The 16,320-nt window shown below is 43.6% G+C and overlaps 1 protein-coding gene across 1 annotated transcript in view; it reads right to left on the bottom strand.

Annotated features, from left to right (window-relative positions):
- The window catches only part of GJB3 (gap junction protein beta 3), a 49,724-nt gene extending 33,981 nt beyond the window's left edge, over window positions 1-15,743 (bottom strand). The window contains exon 1 of the mRNA XM_015423826.1: window positions 15,586-15,743. The gene's annotated coding sequence lies outside the window, so the exon portion shown is untranslated. The remainder of the gene's footprint in view (window positions 1-15,585) is intronic.
- Window positions 15,744-16,320: the final 577 nt, after the last annotated feature.

The raw sequence follows: 16,320 nt of genomic DNA, 5'->3' as shown, positions 1-16,320 counted from the left end.
CCAGGTTTCGGTGCAATGCAGACAGCCGGCTCTCGGGAATCTCCTTTGTGAAGCCGCCGGATTAACTGTTCTTTTAGTGGAGTTTGGGCTACCCGGACTCCACTGAGCTCCCCAAAGAGGAGCTCAGTGCAGAGCATCTGGTCCCCCCCCCCCCCGTGAGTGGCAACAAGCGGATGAGGGTCCGGATCATCGTGATGCAGGAACTGCTTGAGGGCGTCCATGACAGCTATGGACGCAAAGTTGTGACTTCCTGGGTGAGGGGGGAGAAGCAGGAACATCACCTAGACTGCTGACGATTTACACCGTGAGTATGCACATCAGAGACTCCCTACAGAGTAGCCCCTTTAGATTTGGAACTATGAAGACAGAGTAGTGAAGAATTCCTTTCCTCCCAACCTCTTTTGCTTAAACTGGCTAACAAAAGAAAGGAAAAAGAGCTCAACTCTGCTATGGGCTGAGCAGAAATTTGACAATTAAAAGCCTTTTAAGAGTTTCCAGACTTTGTAAAACCTTCATCTGGATTACAATATTCTCCTTTTGCATTAAATGAATTATTATAATTTTTTTATGGCTAAAGCTCTACCAATTGGATTTCTCACTACTTTTCTGGATTTACAGTTAAACCTATTTTGTCAAGACCCTATTGTGGATTATAACAGTTTGTTGGATAATCTTATATTTTTTATTTTTTCATTTTCTGGGAGTGTTCATTTTTCCCTTCCTCTGGATGTGTCTTTCCTTCATGTGGATTTATAAAAGGGCTTTCTAACTGGGTTTTTTCCTTATATTTTAAACTAATATCTAGTGGATTACAACATAAGCACTTATTCTGGATCTTTTTTGAAAGACAAGAGAGAAAGGAACTTAAAAACACCTTGGAACTGACTCCTCTCTTTTTTCCCCAAACCCCAAACTATAAATCCAGCAGTGTTTGGTTTTATCTCTGTGTAAGCGATTACATTTAGGTTTTGTGCCAAGACTATTTGTAAATGGTTGATAATTCTCTCTGAGATGCTGGGAAAGGTTTTTGGTTCTGTAGCTATCTTTGAAAATATATTGTGTACTATATACAATTGATAATTTCCTTTGATCTACTGGGAACTACTGAGAAAGCTTTTAAATATTGTGTGACTATAACAAAAATTGTTATACAAATATAACAACTGTTTGGCTTTACAGGTGTTTATTGGAAGAGGAACTGAGGCACTTTTAATATGGCTGGTGGTCTAGACTCAAAAAAGAAACTTCAGGGCACATCCCCTGTAGTAGCTAAATCTGTTGCTTCCAGTTTGGGACAAGTGTCATTAAAAGACTTGCAATCAATAATTCAGGACTCAATGGTTAAAGCTGAAATTACAACAGCAGTGCAATCAGCTGTTTTAGCTGCTGTGGAACCAATACAGACTAAAATAGATTATTTAATACAGAAAATGGAATCCCAATTTGAAAAAACCAACTCAAAGAAAATAAACAAGAAATCCTGGATCTAACTAAAGCAACAAACCAGATGGAAGCTAAGGCAGAGAAGATGGAACTGAAGTTACAATCAGTGAATTCCAAACAGAATTCCAAACAGAATTCTATGGAAGAAGATTTTATTAGGGTAGAATTGGACAAAGCTTCCTATATTTTAAGGTCTCAAAATATTCCAGAAAATAAAGATGAAAATATAAAGGCTGTTATGGCGCAGATTTTGGCCAAATATATAGGTACAGATAATGAAGAGGAAGTACATAATGAGATTGATGTGGCCTTTAGAATGAACTCAGCATATGCCAAAAGAAATAATGTTCCGGGAGAAGTATACGTAAGATTTAACAAAATCGATCTTAGAGAGGAAATCCTTAAATCTGCAAATGTAACTCCCCTACAAGTGGAAAATACAGAGATAAAAATCTTGAAAGAAATCCCATTGAGAGTGAGAAAGAAAAGGAAAGACTACATGGACTTAACATCTACCTTGTGAAAAAATGAAACTGCATATAGATGGCTCTTTCCAGAAGGTGTACGTTTCACCTTTAAATACAAAATATAACAAGTGAAAGTATAATACCGGAAACTTGGAATGAAGCCTTAATAACTTTGATATATAAGCAAATACAGATGAAAAAGAAGTTAAAAATTATAGACCCATTTCGTTGCTAAATGTAGACTATAAGATCTACAAATCTATTTTGACTGAAAGATTGAAAATAGTTTTAATACAAATAATTCATCAAGACCAAGCTGGCTTTTTACCAAAAAGGCAATTGAGAAATAATGTAATAACTATATTGAACGTAATTGATTATTTTGAAGCACATCCAGAAAAACAGTTAGCATTGATTTTTCTGGATGCTGAAAAAGCATTTGATAATGTCTCTTGAAACTTTATGCTGCAACAATTATTATCTGTACAGTGTGGCACAGATTTCTTTACAATGGTTAGAGCAATTTATACTAAACAACAAGTGAGGATTCTTGTAAACGGAGATTTAACAAGAAACGTTGAAATACAAAAAGGCACAAGACAAGGCTGTCCACTCTCTCCATTACTGTTCATATTTGTACTTGAAATATTGAATGATATGATTAGAGAAAATATACATATTAAGGGACTTAAAGTAAGAGGAGAAGAATATAAACTACAAGCATTTGCAGATGATTTAGTCTTCATATTAGAAAACCCACTTGACTCTATTATGCAACTTTTAAAAGCTTTACAAAACTTATGGTCAGATGGCTGGATTGAAAATTAATTTTAACAAAACAAAAATCTTAACAAAAAATATGACTAAGGACCAAAATCAACAGCTACAACAACTTTCAGGTTTAGAAGTTAATTTTTTTTGAAATACTTGGGAATAAATATTTCAAATAAATGCCGCTCGTTGATGGAAGATAATTTCCAAAATAAGTTGTATATAATTAAGAAAGATCTGGAAAGATGGAAAAATCTACAAATATCCTTCATGGGAAGGATAGCTACAATAAAAATCAACATTTTACCTAGGCTTATTTTTTTATTCCAAACAATCCCGATCCTTAAACCAGAAATATTTTATAGAGCTTGACAAACTGACAGGGTGCCACCTATTCCAAACAATTCCGATTTTTTAAAACCAGAAATATTTTATAGAGCTAGACAAACTGATAGGGCAATGACATTAAGGCAGCACCCTAACATCGACATCACCACCAACTGGATGACTAACAGCCTGGCAGGAGCCTGGACTAGGTTGTAGGCGGCCATTCAAATGCTGACAGAACGTCGCCATCTCTCATTATAGTTATGTGTTGAGTAGTTATAGTTTTATATTGTAATCTTACCTTAACTTTGCTTTTAGCATATTTTTGGAGTTTTTGGAGTTTTAAATGTATACATTCATATATATATCTATATATGTTTGTTAGTCGCCCTGAGTCCACTACGGCGGGGAGGGCGGGATATAATATTAATATTAATATTGATGATGATGATGATGATGATACTACTACTACTACTACTACTACTAATAATAATAATAATATAAAATAAAAATAAAACATTTTATATGGCAAAACAAAAGACCAAGAATAAAACTGAAAACTCTACAAGATGCCAAAGAGAGCTGGATTTGCATTATTGGATTGGCAGTTATATCATAGAGCAGCTTCATTGATGTGGTTAAGAGAATGGATTACTGTAGAAAACCCCAGGATTTTAGCACTGGAGGGACATGGCAATTAAGAACTAAGAACTGGAGATGCCAGCGCCTGTAGATGCGGCTCCTGCCCATGATGAGGCCCACAGCAGCCTAGGAACCGCGGAGCTGGGCAGGAGGCATTGCAGAGTTCCCACCGCTGCCCCCGGCATGGTGAGAGCACGACCGGGGGACGCTGGGTGGAGCTCCGGGAGCGCCCGGGTCTGACCTAGCGCGGGGCACCCCGACTGGTAGCCGGGCCCAAGCGGGGCGCTTCGGGGGCTTGCAGAGTCGCTTAACTGCGTGAGACCCAGGGCACAGGGGCTGGTGCACAGCGGCTGTTGTGGTGGCCAACCCGAGACGGATGGGAGAGCGGAGATGTCGGTGAGGGGCGGCGCAACCAAAATCGGCAGTGAGGGAGCCGATAAGGACGACGCGATTTCAGCCGGCGGTGAGAGAGCCAGGAGTGAGCCTCTACGCTACTTGTTATCCTTGGTGGTTGATTGGGAGATCATTGGGATCGCTGAGTGGGAGATTGCTGGGATTTGTGCTCCAGTGCCATCTAACACCTTGTCAGAAGAGTATTGTTAAAGCTATGGGAAGAAGTATACTAAAATACCAACATGGGTTTCACCATTAGAAGCATTTACCAACCCAAATCTATTTCAATGAAGTGCACTGTTAAAAAATGAGGATCTTCTGGATGTCAAATATGAATTAAAACCATTAGAAGCTATTAAAAAACAAAAAGTTGACCTAAATTGGTGAGAAAGTGTACAAATAGAATCAAGATATGCCAAAGATTAAAAAAACCAGGTTTTTATTCAAAAATAATAGAAATTGACAAAGTATTGTTATATACTGTGGAAAAATGTTTTAAAAACTGTACTTAATAATGTTGGAAAATAAAACAGAAGATGAAATAATTAAAGACTGTATGGTTAAATGGGCACAAAACTTAGGTCATAATATTGATTTAGATCAATGGTTACGGATATGGAAAACAAATGTAAAAATTACCAAGGAGTTTTGTAAAAAGAAAATATTTATAAAATGTTTTATGGAGGGTATATAACTCCAGATGTTTTAACAAAGTGTCATCCTGATCTATCAAATGATTGTTGGAAATGCCAAAATTCTCTCAGTACATTTTCCATATGTGGTGGACTTGTGATAGAGTTAAAAAGTATTGGTCTTGGATCCACGAAATCTTACAAAAAATGTTAGAATATACTGTACCATTTACTCCTGAACTATTTCTATTGAATGTAATGCCAGAAAATTGTAAAAGACAAGATTTTTACCTTATCATACATGTAGTGACTACTGCAAGAGTTTTATATGCTAAGTATTGGAGAAAAAGCGAGCTACCTTCTAAAGAAGAACTGATATACAAAACTCTTGAAACAGCTGAGATGGACAAATTGACTTTAATTTTGAGAGGATAAGAAGAAGGAAGATTCCATAATACATGGTCAAGATTTTATAAATGGTTGGAAGACTATTACAAATAAACAATATAGACATATGCACACTTTGGGTGATAACAGACTTCACTTTCATATTAATATGCAAAATACTTATGCAAAACCATTTTTGATAATATTTGTAGTGAACATTGCAGGAGGTGACAAGTAGCTGATATAGATAAGTATATGTAACCCCCATTTTATGTGTATGTGTTATGTCTGTTTTTGTTTGTCTTGTTTATTGAAAAAATAAAAAAAATCTGGGGGGAGGGAAGTCCCAAACTGCGTAAAGGAGCTTATGGGTAGGGTTTCCAACCTACAAGTGGTATCTGGAGATCTCTTGGGATTACAGTTGACCTCCAGATGACAGAGATCAATTCCCTGGGAGCAAATGGCTGCTTTGGAAGGCTGACAGTATGGCATTATACCCCACTGAAGTCTCCCCTTCCCCAAACCCCACCCTTCCCAGGCTCCACCTTCAAAATCTCCATGGATTCTCCAACCCAGAGCTGGCAACCCTACTTTATGGGGCAGTTCGAACAGGGTTCCTCTTTGTTTTTATTCTGTGCTTTAACTACCTTTTTTAATTATTATACTCAGTGGTGACTTTTGTTTTCTTTCTCTTTGTTCCTTTTTAAAATGTCCATGGTTCCTCTCCAGAGATTCTTCTTGAGGCAGAGGCAGGCCCGTAGCTAACCAGGGGCCCATGGGGCCCGGCCCCCTGGTGATTTTAATGGGCCCCCTTCCCAATACTTGGCAAACTAATTTATGTGGCAGCTCTCTCCCTAATTTATTGCTCTCTCACAACTTTAATGGCAGTAGCTCACAAAGTAGAAGTTTTGCTCACAAAACTCCACAGCTTAGAGGGAACATTGGTGGTGGGCCCCCTGAGAAAAACATGGCCCCCCTGAGCAAAAGGTTGTTAGCTACGGGCCTGGGCAGAGGACAGCATAATAAAACAGGGTTGCTAGGTGCTCCCTGGCCACTGGTGGGGGATGAGGGGTAGGGTTGCTAGATCCAGGTTGGGAAACTCCTGGAGATTTGGGGATGGAGTCTGGGGAGGACGCAGACTTCAGTGGGGTGCAATGTCATAGAGTCCACCGTCCAAAGCAGCCATTTTGTCCAGGGAAACTGTTCTGTGTAGTCCAGAGATTATCTGTAATTCTGGCGGATCCCCAGGTACCACTTGTTCTGTAATTCTGGGGGAATATGGGCATGCATATAATAAAATCATAAAAGGTCATAAAAGGTATTAACAACTTCAAAAGCCCAGCTACAGCATAACTGCTTCATAAAGCACCGTTGTCACCACCTGAGATCCCAACTGTGTTGGGAGAAAGGTGGGGCATATACATGTTTTAAATAAATAATTTATTATGCTTATATTGCAGATTGGAGACTGGGTCCTAAACCCTCCTACTGGAGGAAAACGTTTCAATTAGTGCAACAGACTGGCTAGATCCATGCCCTAGTAAGCTCACACCAAAGGCAAGATGTGAATGGGGCACGTCCTGGATTTATGACTCATCCCATTAACTGTTACACTACACCAGCTAGGGTTGCCAAGTGCTTTTTGAGCTGCAGTGGGGACTCCCGGCTGGCGGCTGGAGTGCGTGTGTGTGCGCACCGCACGCACATCACCCAGAAATGACGTGATGACGCCGGGCACACTGGGGCGGGGCCACGACCATCCGAGGGAAACCCATGGAGTTTTCCCTCGGATGACCGTGGCCCCGCCCCCAGCGTGCCCGGCGTGGTCTCGTCACTTCCGGGTGATGTGCACGTCGGGGTGGGGTTCCCCCCAGGGCCCAATCTGCCGCCGGCGGGGAATGGGCCTCTGGGGCGGGGCTTTCCCCGCCCCCCGGGGGGACTTGGCAAGCCTAACACCAGCTCTTACTAACCCATTTCTCATCAGCTTTCAAACATCAGAGTAACAGAAAAAGTCCATTCTGCTTTCAGCTTGGGTTGTCAACTCCGGGTTGGGAAACTCCTGAAGGTCTGGGGGTTGAACCTGGGGAGGCTGGGGTTTGGGGAGGGGAGCGACTGCAGTGGGATACAATGCCACAGCGTCCACGCTCCAAAGCAGCCATTTTCTCCAGGGAAACTGATCTCTGTAGTCTGGAGATCAGTCATAATTCTGGAGTTGTCTCCAGCCCACACCTGGAGGTTAGCAACCATACACAGAGCTGCAAAGGAGGTCACTAAGTCCTTCTCTTGCCTGCAGTCCAATTTGCTGGGCACAGGAAGCAGTCCTGGGAGGGAAGGTGGCATGGTGTAGCCTGATCTCATCAGATCTCAGAAGCTAAGCAAGATTGGTACTTGGAAGGAGACCACCAAGGACGACTCTGGAGAGGGAGGTAGTGGTAAAAACCAGTGCTGCTTCTCCCTTGCCTTGAAAGCCTCTTGCTGAGGTCACCATAAATTGGTTGTGACTTGATGGCATTTAAGAAGAAATCCTAAGCAGGTCTACTTACGTCTGTTATTTACCCCCAGGCGAGTGCTCTTAGAGGTGCAGCCAAGGACTTGCAAGAGAGGGAATCAGATCAGACTGAATTCCTGAGAAGTGCTGACCCATGACCTGTAGGTCCTGTAGGCTGCCAACTGACCCAAAAAAGTAATAGCAGCTTGTTCTGCAGAAACCAGCAGGTCAGAATGAATATAAGAATGAATGCATGTGAACGTCTGCAGATCAGGTAGCCATGAAGCCAAGAAGCAGAATATGCTGCCCTTCTTGTCCTCCTCAGACATTCTTAAAACTCTCACTTGGATTTTGTCCTTGCTGTGCTTGGCTTATCCCTGCATTTTAAACTACCATCCTAGGAATATCCCATTTTAGGATTGTCAACTTTTAAAGCTGGCCCTGCTCCTTTGTATTTAAAAACACAGAAATTGCTGTTCAAAAAGTAGGAGCAGGGTTATTAAAAAAAAAAAAAAGTTGGCAACACTTCTCCTAATTTGTTTTTAATTACACTTCTAGTACCTGAAAGCCAGCTAAATACCTAAATTCCTAGCCTGTTCTTCCTAAATCTCTGCCTTCCGAACACATCGCTTCTTGAAACGCAGAAGCATTTTCTACTCTCACCCAAACCTGCTTGGGTTCTTAACTCTGCTTTCCCTGCATTCCAGGCAGTACTTAAATGGGAGTTTACTGGTAAGGGAGTGCACTGGAGGTGAGTTGTCAGTCTATTGCTGAAGGTGCAGTTAACTTCTTAAATGCTGGAGCAGTGCAAACCCATCTGCCAGCCATGCCCTGCTTGGGTTACTGTTTCTCAGTGGGGTTTGAATCCACAGTGGTGGGCTGGAGGGCCCACAGTGAGAGCAGGGGGCATAGAGAATGGAGCTTGGACCAGGGAGACCCAAATGCAAATCCTGTCCCTCTCCAAAGGTTCTTTCTGGAAAGCTGGGCAAGTTGCTTTTCTCCTAATCTCAGTTTCCAGTGTAAGAATCCAATATATAGTAACATCCCTACCTCCGTGGGCTTTTGTTATAGGTTCTAAGCCCCACTCTTAGATGGAAGCTCACTGGGTAAGGGTGCCAGGACTCCACTGGCAACCAGTGGGGCATGGAGGGTAGAAATGCCAGATCCAGGTTGGGAAATTCCTGGAGATTTGGGGATGGATTCTGGGGAGGAAGCAGAGAGGTACAATGCCATACAGTCCACCCTCCAAAGCATCCATTTTTTCCAGGGGAACTGATTGCTGTAATCTGGAGATGAGCTGTAATTCCAGGGGATCCCCAGGTCCCACCTGGAGGCTGGCAGGGTGACTTTGGGCCAGTCATATATGCACAGTCCTCTCAGTCTAACCTACGTCGCAGAGTGGTTGTGAAGACAAATATGGTGGAGGGGAGAACGATGTAAGCCCCTTTGGGTCCCCATTGAGGAGAAAGATGGGGGTAAAAATGGAGTAAACAAATAAATACATCTGTAAAGTAGTTTGCAACTGAAATGCTGTGTGATACACTTCTTGTTGGAGGGCTGCCATTTATTATTTATTGAGCAATTTTATATGCCACCTTTTCTCCCGTAACACAGGATTCAAAGTGCCTTGCCAACCTTACATAATCAGAAATAAGAATATGATTCAGACAATCCCAATAGTGAGAGATGTAAAGATTTTAAACGCTTGGCAAAAAGAAATTTCAAAGTTTGTATGGGCCGGGAAAAAACCAAGGATTAAGATGAAGATTTTATGTGATGCAAAAGAAAGAGGTGGATTTCAATTACCAAATTTTAGACTCTATCACGATGCTGTTTGTTTAACCTGGTTGCAACAATGGATTATGTTAGACAACAGAAAACTGTTGGCATTAGAAGGACATGATTGTAAGTTTGGTTGGCATGCCTATTTATGGTATGGGAAAACGAAAACGGATAGTTTTTTTAAGCACCATTATATCAGAAGAGCATTATTTGATACATGGATCAAGTATAAAAGGTTTTTCTCTGAAGAGAGACCACTATGGATAGTTCCAGCAGAGGTGATAAAACCTTTTTCGATACACAGAGGAGAAGATTGGTTGCAATATAAAGACATCTTGCTGACTGCGGGAAAGACGTTTGAAATGAAAGCAGAAGAAGATTTAGACTTTAAGTATGGTTGGTTACAATAGAGACAGATTCAAGACTTGTTTAAAACAGATAAAAAAGCTTTTGGGTTTAGGAATGAATATTATGATATTGAGAAACTATGGCTGGGAGGGGGCAAAAAGTTGATATCTAAAATGTATAAGATATTGTTACAACGGTATACAGAAGACGAAATAGTTAAGGAACAGATGATAAAATGGGCAGTTAATATGAACAAATGTCATATTGGGAATTTTTATGGAAAAATGCAATGAAAATATCAATGTGTAATAATTTAAAAGAAAATTGTTATAAAATGATGTATAGATGGTATATGACACCAAAAAAGATCGCAAATATAAATAGCAGTATGTCAAACAAATGTTGGAAATGTAAAAAGATAGAAGGTTCGTTTTATCATATGTGGTGGACATGTGAGAGGGCAAAAATCTTCTGGAATGAGGTTCATGCTGAAATGGAGAAAATTGTGAAATGTAAGTTTAAGAAAGAACCAGAAATATTACTTTTAGGACTTAAAATGGAGAAAGTTAATATGACAAAAAGGACTTTGATGTGTTACATGATTACAACTGCCAGAATGACTCATGCACAATGCTGGAAGCAGGATAGAATTCCTGAAATAGAAGAATGGATAAAGAAATTGCTCTTTATGGTTGAAATGGATAAAATAACAAGGAAGCTTAATAATTTGGACGTGGAAGAGTTCTTTGAAGATTGGAAAGACTTTAAAGAATATTTAGAGAAATATTGGGATGTTAAGAACAATTTAATTTGCTTTGATAATTATTGAAGGTAGATGACAGTAGAAAAAAGATTAATGTATAGGAATAATAGTAAAATGATATGTTACCGGTAGATTGTGATAAAGGTATAGGGAGATTTGGAGTAAATTTAAGATATGGGCTGGAGGTTGGAGCACTGTGGGAAGCCAAGAAAGGGGTGGGAGATAGGAGAAAAGGATGTATGACAATTTGAAAACGTGTTTAACCTGTTATTATATCCTAATAAAAATGTTTTGAAAAAACAAAACAAAAATAAGAATATGATCACTCAAAATCCGAATCCCCCTAGTTCAGCCACCCATGCTCCGAAGCATCTTCTCTCAGGCTCCCTATTAGCAATAACAAAGTTTTGCATTTATGCAGTGCTTTGTGAGTATTCAAAGCACCTACTCCTCCTGCTGCTAATAAATAATGTGCTGCCAAGTTGGAGTGTTTTTTTTTTTTTAACAACTGGCCCCTGACCTGCTGCCAAGTTGGAGTTGACTCATTGTGACCCCAGATGTTCAAGGCCAGAGATGAGCAAAGGTGGTTTTCCATTGCTTTCTTCCGCACAGCAACTCCTGTCTTCCTTGGTGGTGTCCCATTCAAGTACTAATTGTGGCCCACCCTGCTTAGTTTCCAAACTTGGATAGACTCAGGCTGAGCCAGATCGTTCTATTACTACTAATTTTAAAGCATCTCAAAACTCAAAAAGGAAAGATAGGCTCTGTTTGCAGATTTACAGTTAATATAGCTGCACTCCTTTGGATAACGGTGTCGTATCCCGAGATCTGTGGGTGGGTGGGTGCATCTAAGGGTGCTGAAGTGTACCTAGTGAGACTCATCATAAAGCCCTTTCTGCTGCCATTAAAGTCTTTTGCCATGAGATCTGTGATAAACTAAATTAGGCAGAGCAGCTGTAGGAAGAGAAAAGGGGAATTCAAATATTAAATCTCTCTCGTTGACTCAAGTAAGTGAGCCACAGTACGTGATCTAGAACAGGGCCAAAAGGAACTAGGTCACAGCAGGATTTGCTCAGCATCCTCTGTGACTCCTCTGTCACCCAAATGAAGTTGATTGTAGGTTCAGGAGCAGCAAAAGGAAGTACTTCTTCACCCAACACATCACTAACTTAGGAGTCTCTGTCACAGGCTGATGGTGGCTAGTTAGAGCATTTCAAAATTTGAAAGGGAGGGGTAAAATGGAGCCTCCCTGTGCAAAGGCTTTGGGTACCAGGTGGCGGAGGATGGCTGCTGCCTTCGGGGCCTGCTGGTGCATTTCTTGAAGGTCATCTGCCTGACCACAGCTGGAACCTGGATGGAGGTTTGGTCGGATCCAGCAGGGCCATTCCTAGGACTTTGCAAAGGGGGTCAGTGGGCACTGGTCTCTGATGGTGTGCTGCTGCTTCAGGTCACTCTCCTATTTGGAAGGCTTGTGTGAGCAGTGGTGGACACAAAATGACTCTGAGCAAGTGACCCTTGTGACAGAACACACTGCAAGGCCACAGGGCAGCAGGGCCATTCAGCTCAGCAGTGCCAACTCCGTCCATTGGCTCACTCTCTGCCTCCGCCCACAAGCCAGCGACATTGCAGGAAGTGGCAACTGGTGGCCTGACACCAATCGTCCTTGATTCTGAAGAGCCAAGTGGTCCCCGAGGCACTGGGTGAGTTGCTGGGGCTCAGCTCTGCTTGTTCCAGGCCCCTAGTGGCCCTCGAGGGCAGTGGCCCATGGGGAAATTTCTGTGTAAGTTAAATGGCCAGTCCACTTGGGTCTGTTCTCAGCCCCTCTACATAGGAAAAATAAGAGAATATCCTTGACCATGCACAGGCTTCTCTTTTTTCTCTTTGCCAATAAAAAACAGACCTTGTACAGCTGGGATTGGGGCTATGAGGCTCCAAGTCTTCCAGTTGAGACTTCCAGATAAGGTAGGGTTGCCAAGTCCAACTTCCACCCCCAGCAGGGGACTTTGGGGGTGTTCCTGGAGGGGGCGGGGCATCCCCGATGTGATGATGTCATGCTGGGGATGTCCGCCGCCCCCCCACCCGTGCGCCAGATCTCCAGAAACGGCAATTCCCTGCACTTAAAGGAGCCGGCGTTTCCCTTTTAAATGCAGGAGCCGGCATTTCCCCTTTAAGAGCAGCCGCGTTTCCCTTTTAAGAGCACGAAGCTGGCATTTCCCTGCAAGCTTGCGCTTGGGAGGAAACACGGTTCCACACACTTAAAGGGAGAGAGATGGGTGGCTGTGGGTGTTGGGCGTGGGGCTTCCCCCACCGGCCATTTCGCCGGCGGCGGGTAGAACCCCCTCCCAAAACGGGGGACCCCTGGCAAACCGGGGGGGGGGGGGTTGGCAACCCTAAGATAAGGTCTTACATTTTGGAAATTAAGCACTATGTCAAGCAATCCAGTGTAGTGTAGTGGTTAGGTCACGGGCCCCTGATCTTTTTGAGCCTGTGGGTACCTTTGGAATTCTGACACAAGGTATTAGGCACAGCCACAAAGTGGCTGCCACATAAGGCACAGGCCAGCCACTGCTGCAGCTTACTTTCAGTCACACAGTGAAGATTGTTGTGCTTTGGTAACAGCTGCTGCCAAAGCAATGTTTTTAAAAATCTACACAGCCAATCAAATCTCCAATGGCCAATCAGAAGCCTTGCTGGGCAAAAGCCTCACCAGGCCCTTCCCGCTTTCTAAAAACATTTGTCAGTGGGTGCCACAGTGCTCATGGGTACCACGTTGGGGACCCGTGGGTTACGCTTTCAGACCTGGATCTGGGAGACCCAGGTTCAAACCCCCACTCTGCCAATGAAGCTTACTGGACGACCCTGGGCAATCAAACATTCTCAGCCTAACCTACCTTACAGGATTGTTGTGAGGGTATAATGGAGAGGAGAGTGATGTAAGCTGCTTTGAGTTCTCATGGGGGAGAAAGGCAGGGTAGATCTGAAGTCAATAAATAAGTGAAGTGTAAATGCAAGAATCTTGAAGAGCAGGTTTCACAGAAATATCACGTGGTGATTCCAGCATGAAGCAATGACTGGTGGGTATGAATGAACAGGTTCACTGATCAGTGCCTTTAGGAGTGGGGCTGCAGCTCAGGGGCAGAGCATCTGCTTGGCATGCAGAAGGTCCCAGGTTCGATCCCCAGCATCTCCAGTTACAAAGATCAAGTAGCAGAGGGTGCAAAAGGCTTCCACCTGAGAATCTGAGGAGCTGCCGCCCGTCAGAATAGAGAAGACTGACCTTGCTAGACCAAGGGCCTGGCTCATTATAAGGCAGCTCCAGGTGTTCAGCTTTCCAAGAGAGTTATTCACATATTCTGTTGCCAGTCATCCAGTGTATGGTACCCACACACAGAGAAAAAAAAATTAAGGCTGCGGTCACACGGAGCATTAGCCACGCTACAGAGACGGAAGATAGGCGGATTTTCCGGGTGCGATCACAGCGCCACATCTGGGAAGCGTAGAGTTCCCGTGGCGAACCCGAGGCTTCCCGCTGAAGATGCGGGGTAAAAAACTAGTACCTCCGAGGTACTAGTTTCCGGAAACCGCGGGGCAAGGGCGGGCGCCTGATCGCGTTTCCGGTGGTAGGTCGTGGCATCCGGCGCCCGCCCATGTCCCGTCGCTAAAAGGCTGTTTTTTTTCCAAGTCTCCATGGGATGTGCACAAGCACCCAACGGCGCATGCGCACACTTCGTTTAAAAACAAACAACACAGCCCCCTCCTCTATTCTGTACCCCCCCACACTCCTGGGTCGGTCTGCTCGAGAGGAACTCTCTGCATTGGACGGCAGAGGGGGAGGGGGGCGAGGGGGGGTGTGGCGGGAGGGCGGCCCGGCTGAAGCTCCTCCTGGAGGGGACCGGACGGAGGACACAGTTTGCATTCCTCTGCAGCCCTGGAAGGGGTTAAACCTGCGGAGCCTTTTGCTAGAGAGGCTGCTTCTTTGCCGCGCCGCAGAATTGTCCTGTGATCGGCACCTCCCCCCTAACCACGGGACCTCGACAGGACCTCTACGGGACGTCTGATCACGCAGCCACGCGTTATTTTGTTCCGGGGCAAACAGCCACGCTCCCCCCCCTGCATTTTCCTGCCCGCGTGACCGGGGCCTAAGGAATGCATATTTATGACCTTCCATAAATTCACAGAATCACCACGAGTCTTCCCCCTTTTCTCTGTACATATGTGTGCATGCGTATATATGAATATTATATTTCCCTATGATCTCTCCTTCTCACACACACACTGATTTCAGAAACCCCCAAGGCCAGCAGATGTCTTTTGTTCCCTATATTTCAAAAGCACATCACGTCACAGAAAACAAAACAAAACAGATTCATTGCTCCATAAGTTTTTTTTCCACTCCCTAAATAGTACCAGTCACTAACGCTTTCCTTTGTAAGGAAAGATATTCCCAAGACTATACCAGTGATTGACTAGCAGTCTCTCCCAGCTCGGAAACAAAGAAAGAACGATGTAAAAGTTGAAAGTCATGCTTGACATTCTCCGATTGAAATCAAAAGTACTTAAACAAGCTAACTTTGTCTGGCTCATACCAAAAGATAGCAAGGTCCCTGTCAGCCCTGCAAACTCCTGAATTCCCCGGAATTACTTCTGCCTTAACTTTTTTCCCCTCGTTTGTTCTTTTCAGATTTCCCATTCACAAAACTTATCGACAGGTAAGGTGAGTCGAGCAACTTAAAGGGTGAAACAGAGTCTTCCTTCTTACAGGCTTCAAACAACGTCTTTCCTTTCATTTGAACAACAGCTGGAGTGGGCTTGCTGCTTGGCAAGCAGGTGGCAAAAATTTCTTCCAGGCCGACCTAGAGCCACAGCAAGAAACTGAATCCTGAGAATGTATGTCTGTCTGTCAAAAACACATCATTTGAACTCTGTTTGGTTGAAACAATCCAGATCCACTTGTTGGTTACGATATATCAGTCATTTTAACTGTGCTTTTATAGAAAACATCTGTCATTAACTGTACATGTCAGGCTGGTCACTACTATTTTGTTCCAAATAAAAAAGAAATCACTGTCTGTCTGTCCAGCTGGCTAGCTATCTTACAAAACCCCTCTTCAACACAGTAGTAACACGTGAAATTCCACTTACCCGCTCAGAACCTTCCTTGGCCTTCCCCCAGTTCTGTCGACCTCACCCAAAACAGCAGTAGGGAATTGCCCCGTGAGGTCGGAATCCCCACGCTGGAGGGCTTATGCCATGAAACTTTCTCTCCTATCTGGGCAAGAGAAGCACCTAAGGATCCTGGGCTCCTTGAATCGCAATGAGCTGCTTCCTTCTCTGCTGAATTGAGTAATGTAGGTGTGGTCTTTTTGAGGTTGTGCAAGGGGAAAGGAATCCTTTTGGTGAGTGGCAAAGGCGGGAAGGGGGAGGAGGAGGAGGAGGAGGAGGAGGAGGAGGAAAGGCAGAGTAGAGTTTCACTTGGCTGGTTTTGCAGCCGATCTTGTGGCTGCAGATTCAGAAGAGCAGGAAAGGGCCAGCAGAAGATGCTGCTCCACAAAGGTCGGTGTGGCAAATGTGGAGTACCTCTTGTCCTAGGACGAGGGATCCCATTTTTTCTCTGCAGATGGCACCTGCCAAGTTGGTTTATGAGAGCCAGTTGCTCCAGGTCACAAGTTGGGTGCTGCACAGTGTGGGTATTAGCTGCCACTCTTTGGAGTGCCTGATGGTATGTGGGAGAGGAGCACATTGTTTGGGATAAGATATCTTTCCTTAAGATCTCTAGAGAAGCTTAAGAGTAGGTGGTGCTCTTACAGCAGAACCTGAGCAAAAATGGCAGGTCACTGCCCCAAACAGCTTGCATTATAAATGTCAAGAACAGATGAG

This window comes from Gekko japonicus, unplaced genomic scaffold (genome assembly GCF_001447785.1).
Source record: "Gekko japonicus isolate JY-2015 unplaced genomic scaffold, Gekko_japonicus_V1.1 scaffold180, whole genome shotgun sequence".
Taxonomy (NCBI): Eukaryota; Metazoa; Chordata; class Lepidosauria; order Squamata; family Gekkonidae; genus Gekko; species Gekko japonicus.
Note: the sequence above shows the minus strand (reverse complement) of the source record. Positions and strands in the feature narration are given on the sequence as shown.